This window comes from Castor canadensis, chromosome 15 (genome assembly GCF_047511655.1).
Source record: "Castor canadensis chromosome 15, mCasCan1.hap1v2, whole genome shotgun sequence".
Taxonomy (NCBI): domain Eukaryota; kingdom Metazoa; phylum Chordata; class Mammalia; order Rodentia; family Castoridae; genus Castor; species Castor canadensis.
In genome coordinates, this window is record NC_133400.1 from 10,723,073 (window position 1) to 10,730,115 (window position 7,043).

Consider the following 7,043-nt stretch of genomic DNA (forward strand, 5'->3'; position numbering starts at 1 on the left):
AGATTAATAATAAACATGAAAATTTGAAAATGTCACCATTTTCAAAAAATTAAATTACTTAATGGATCTAATCACTGAGCTTGTATAGCTCTAACATAACTGAGTGACTCCAGACATCATGTGCCTCCTGATTAAAGAACAAGCGCACCTAGAGTCTTCCCAAAGGAATGCAGCATGGATCTGCTGAAGCCTTAGACCCAGCCTCTATCTGTTAAGAGAATCAGAGGACAGAAGAATGTGCTGAACCACACCATGACTGTTAGAAAGTAAAATCCATACTGTGGAGAAACAAAATCTGATGGGATAAATGTCTGTGGTTTTTCAATAGATTAATTTTGTGGAAAATAAAAAAGAGAATCAGTCAATTAAAATATGCGTGACTTTTTTTTTTAATTTTTGGAGGGACTGATATTTGAAGTCAGGGCTTCATACTTGTGAAGCAGGCACTTTGCCACTTGAGCCATACCTCCAGTCCATTTGTCTGTGATTATTTTGGGAGATGGGAGTCTTGTGAACTATTTGCCCAGGCTGGCCTCAAACCACGATCTTCCTTATCTCAGCCTCCCAAATAGTCAAGATTACAAGTTACACCAGGGAATGTAAGTCATTTTTAATGGGTAAGATTAAACTATAAAAGTCACTAGCAGAACATATCTGTAAGAAATGCTACAATGAATCACTCAGGCTGAAATAGAAGGAGACTAGGGAGTAACTTGAACTAAAATGAAGAAATGAGAACACAGGAGAATTGTATAGGTAAATAGAAAAGACAGTGTAAATATGTTTTTGCTTATAACTATTTTTCTCATATCTAATTTAAAAGAAAAACACATTAAACAATATTTCTAAATCTATGTCAATGGCCAGACAACATATAAAGGTGCAATTCATATAACAATAAAAATACCTTCAAAGGGAAGGGAATCAAGAAAGATGGCAGCAAAGTTATCGTGCATTATTAAAATTAAGTTGGTGTTAATCTCAGTTAGATATTTATAAGATAAAATGCTAATTGTAACTTCCTAGAGCAACCACTAAAAAAAGAAGGAACTCAAACATATGTTAAAAGAAATGACATAGGAATTACATTGTTACCCTAGTAATATCTATTTAACATAAAGAAATGCAGTAATGAAAAAACAGATGATTGAGAATGCATAAGATATTTATGCATACAACAAATAGTGACATGATAGACAGGACCCTGCCTTATCAGTAAATACATTAATATAAGGGGATTAAACACTCCAATTAAAATCAGAGATTATAAGAATGGATTATAGAAAAATGCCAACTATAAGATGTCTAAGGAGACATGCATTACACTCAAAGAGCCAAATACATTTAAAGGATGGAAAAGATATTCCATGAAACAATATTGTAAGAGAACTGCAGTGGCTAGCCTAATAGCAAACAATATATACTTTAAGGCAAAGTTTGTTATTAGATTTGAAGAAAGTCATTTTGTAATTACAAAATGGTTAGTCTATTAAGAAAACATGACAATTATAAATAACAGAACCCAATGTATATAAAGAAAAACTATGGCTGGGTGCTGGTGGCTCACGCCTGTAATCCTAACTACTTGGGAGGCAGAGATCAGGAGGATTGCAATTTGGGGTCAGCCTGGGGAAATAGTTCACAAGACCCTATCTTGAAAATATCCAACACAAAACAGGGATAGTGGAGTGACTCAAGTAATAGAACACCTGCCTGGAAAGTGTGAAGCCCTGAATTCAAACCCTGGTATCTACAAAAAAATTTAAAAAGAAAAGAAACATTACATATTTGAAGGAAGATGCACTTCAACAATAATAGTTAAAGAAACCAACATTTCCCTTTGAATAATGAGTATAAAATTGGGCAGATGAACAAGAGTTGAGTACATTTCAATAAGACTAAAAATCAACCTGAACTAGCAGGCATACATGAAATACTCAACAATAGTACATGCTCAAGTTTAAGTCACATCACACTCCTTAAAACAAATCCCAGGAGGAGATCCAAGATGGCGCTCCAACACAGTGGTGGTGGGGACTTTAATACTCTTCTATCACCAACAGGTAGGTCGTCCAGACAAAAAAAGTCAACAAAGAAATCCTAGACCTAAATGACACCATAGATCAAATGGACCTAACTGATGTCTACCAAATATTTCAACCATCAACAGCACAATATACATTCTTCTCAGCAGCCTATGGAACTTTTTCCAAAATAGATCATATCTTAGGGCACAAAGCAAGCCTTGACAAATATAAGAAAATTGAAATAACTCCCTGCATTCTATCTGATCACAATGCAATAAAACTAAATGCAACAACAAAAACAACAGTAGAAAATACACAATCAATTGGAGGCTGAATAATACATCGCTCAATGATCAGTGGGTCATAAAAGAAATAAGAGAGGAAATCAATAAGTTCTGGGAATTTAATAAAAATGAAAACACAACCTATCAGAACCTATGGAACACAGCAGAGGCAGTCTTAAGAGGAAAGTTTATAGCCATGAGTATATACAAAAAGGACAGAAAGATCTCAAATAAATGACCTAATGCTACATCTCAAACTCCTAGAAAAAACAAAAACAAGCAAAGCCAAAAACAAGCAAAAGGAGAGAAATAATAATCAGGGCCAAAATTAATGAAATAGAGACCTCCCCCCCAAAAAAAACCCATACAAAGAATCAACAAAATAAAAAGCTGGTTGTTTGAAAAAATAAACAAGATTGGCAAGCTCCTGGCAAATCTGACTAAAATGATGATGGAAAAAACCTAAATTAATAAAATCAGAAATAAAAATGGGAGATTACAACAAACACCAAGGGAATCATCAGAGACTGGCTTAAGAGCCTATATTCAAATAATTGGAAAATCTTGAAAAAATGGACAAATTCCTGGATATTTATGACCATCCAAAACTGAACCAAAAGGATATTAACCACTTAAACAGATCTATAACTGGATTAAGTGAATTAAGAAACTATTCCTATTCACAGATGATATGATCTCTTACCTTAAAGACCCGAAAAAATCCACCCAAAAACTATTAGATACCATAAACAGCTTCAGCAAAGTAGCAGGATACAAAAACATCTTACAAAAATCAGTAGTCTTTCTATACACCAACAAAGAACAGATTGAGAAAGAATACAGGAAAATAATTCCATTTACAATAGCCTTAAAAAAATCAAATACCTAGGAATAAATTTAACAAAGGATATAAATGACCTCTACAAAGAGAACTACAAACTACTGAAGAAAGAGATCAAAGAAGACTACAGAAGGTGGAAAGATCTTCTATGCTGATGGATTGGCAGAATCAACATTGTAAAAATGGTTATACTACCAAAAGCAATCTACATGCTTAATGCAATTCCCATCAAAATCCCAATTACATTCATCACAAAGATTGAAAAATCTACCCTAAAGTTCATTTGGAAACACAAAAGACCAAGAATAGCCAAGGCAATACTCAGCAAAAAGAGCAATGCTGGAGGCATCACAATACCCAACTTCAAACTATCCTACAGAGCCATAGCAATAAAAACAGCATGGTACTGGCACAAAAACAGATATGAAGACCAGTGGAACAGAATAGAGCACCCAGATATGAATCCACACAGCTATGCCCACCTAATTTTTGACAAAGGTGCCAAAAACATACAATGGAGAAAAGACAGCCTCTTCTACAAATGTTGCTGGGAAAAGTGTTTATCTGCCTGCAGAAAACCGAAACTAGATCCATGGCTGTTACCCTGTTTAAGGACCAACTCAAAGTGGATTAAGAACCTCAATATAGACCTGAAACCTTGAAGCTAGTACAGGAAAGAGCAGAGAATACCCTGGAAATAATAGGTTTAGGCAAGTACTTCCACACTACAACTCAAGTAGCTCAGCAGCTAAGGGAAAAGATGGACAAATGGGACTACATGAAATTAAAAAGCTTCTGCACAACAAAAGAAATGGCTCTAAATTGAAGAGACCACCCACAGAATGGGAGAAAATCTTTGCTAGCTATACATCAAGCAAAGGACTGATAACCAGAATATATAGGGAGCTCAAAAAACTAAACTCCCCAAAAATAAATGAACTAATAAAGAAGTGGACAACTGAACTAAACAGAACTTTTTCAAAAGAAGAAATTCAAATGGCCAAAAAAAAACACATGAATAAATGCTCACCATCCCTGACCATAAAGGAAATGAAAATCCAAACCACACTAAGATTCCTCCTCACTCCTGTTAGAATTGCTACCATAAAGAACATGACCAACAATAAATGTTGCCAAGTATGCAGGGAAAAAAGAACCCTCAAACACTGCTGATGGGAATGTAAGCTAGTACAACCACTATGGAAAACAATATGAGGCTTCTTTAAAAACAAAACATAATCTGCCATATGATCCAGCAACACAACTCCTAGGAATATACCTGAAAGAATGTACTCAGGTTACTACAAAGGCACCTGCACACCCATGTTTATTGCAGCACTATTCACAATAACCACACTATAGAAACAGCTAAGATGCCTGCTACTGATGAATGGATTAAGAAAATGTGGTATTTATTCACCATGGAATTTTATTCAGCCACGAAGAAGAATGAAATTTTGTCATTTGCATACAAATGGATGGAACTGGAGAACATCATCTTAAGCAAGGTTAGTGAGGCTCAGAAGGTAAAAAAATCACATGTTCTCCTTCAAATGCTTATTATAGACCTAAAACAAATGCAGTAATGTTATTGGACATGGGTCACACACTAAGGGGAGACTGGGCACAGGAGGGAAAGGGAAGGAAACCCAAAACTTGAAAGTATTTGATGTGCTCACTGTAGAGGAGTGAATAAAGTAATCTTAAACTGGCAGAGACCACTATGGGAAGGGGACCGGGAAGTAGTGAAGAGGTCTGGTAGAGATGAACCAATGGGAGTTGCAATACACAAGTGCATGGAAGCAATGCTAGGAATCTCTCTGCATAGCCATCTTTATCTCAAACTAGCAAAACCATGTTTTTCTTATTATCTTTTATGTTTTTGCCTTTTTGCTTCAACAAAATCAGAGAACAAGAGGGTGGAACAGGTTCTGCCCTGAGGCCAGGGGGTGGGGTGGGATGGCCCAAATAATGTAAACACATGTGAGGAAATGTAAAAAAGATAAAACAAAACTGAAAAAAATTCCAAAAACTTTTGAATCATGCAAATCATACGAAGTATGTTTTCTGTCCACAATGCAGTTAAAGATCATTAACAGAAGGAAATAGAGTGCTCACAAAAATGTGGGACTTAGCAACAAATTGCTAAATAAGCAATGGGTCAAGAAAAAAATCACAGGGAAATTAGAAAACATGATGATTAATAAACACAAACACAACTTTTCAAGATATATGTATGTAACCAATGCAGTTTGAGGAAATTCTAGAGCCGTGAATACCTTTGTGAAGATGAAGAAGATCTCACCTCAATAACCTAACTTTATATAGGCACAATATTTTTATAGATAAAATACCAATGCAAAATCCCCACTGAAGAACAGACACTTAAACAATGAAGGACAGAAATGCAAAACAGGTCATGTTAAGAAGAGGGTGCTGGTAAGAGGGGGAGGGTAAAGGGTAAAGAAGAAGAGACTAGAATAAAGAAGAGTGAACATGGTTGAGGTACTTTCTGTACATGAATGAATAGGGAACATTGAAACCTGTTGAAATTATTTTAAGATGGGACATGGTGCAGAAGGGAGAATAATGGAGGGGGATGAGCCAAACCAGGTTACAATATATGTTTATACAGAAATATATTTATATGGAGCATTTCTATGTAATGTTCTTAATAAAAATGTTAAGAAAAAGAAAGTAGAGGAAGAAAAGGAGACTAAAGTCCTAGAACTGAAGGAAGGAAATAGTAAAATATTACAGTTGAAGTAAATGAAATAGAGAAGCAAAAAAGAACAGGAAAAACAATAAAACCAAAAGTTGCTTCTTTGGAAAGTTCAGTTAAATAACTTACAGCTAGACTGACAAAGAAATAAAGACTCAAGTTACTAAACTCAGGAATTAAAAAGAGATTATTTCCATCAATTTTTCAGAAATGTAAAGGAATGCTATGAACAATTGTATGACAGCAAATTCATAACTGAGATAAAATGAAAACATCTTTAGAGTAACAGAAGTAAATTCAAAAAGACCAAAATTTTAAAAATTAGAAAATTTGAATGGACCTGTAAGAAAAGGACTGAATTAGTAATGACATACTTTCTCCAAAGAAAAATCCCAAACTAGAAATCTTCACTGATTATAAAGAATGTTTACAAACTTTTTCAAAACTCACAAGAGGTAAGACATTCATAATTCATTCAATGAGGCCAGGTTTATCCTGAGAACAAAATAAAAGATATTATATACAAACATGTGCACACACACACACACACACACACACACACTCACACACTACCATTTTCACTTAGGACTACTCTTGCAAAAATCCTCATCAAAAACCTAGTACAATTTCGCCAATATATAAAGGATACACAGAATGACCAAGTGGAATTTATCTGAGGTATGCAAAGCTGACATATCATATAAAAATCAATAAATACACTACACCATGTTAAATAAATGACAAAACCTATGTGATCATACTAATAGATATCCCAAAAAAAGCATTTGACAAAATGTAAATCCTTTTATAAGTTAAAAATTCTCTTATTGGCAATTGAAGGACATCTGTGAAAAATCCACTGTGAACTTCATTCTTAATGACAAATGGCTGAAAATCTTCCTCCTAATGTCAGAAAGAAGAAAAGTATGTCAGTTCCGCCATCATTACTTAACATTGTACACTAAGATATAAGGAGGACATTTAGGAAGTAAAAGAGAGAAAAGTCAATCAGATTGGGAATGAAGAATGAAGCTGTACTTGCAGAAGACATGATCTTGTATGTAGAAGATTCTAAGAAATCTGTAAAAAATTAAAGATAACCGCTAAGTTCAGTATGTTTGAATGATACAAGATAAATGTGTAAAAGTCAGTTATATTTCTTGCAGTAA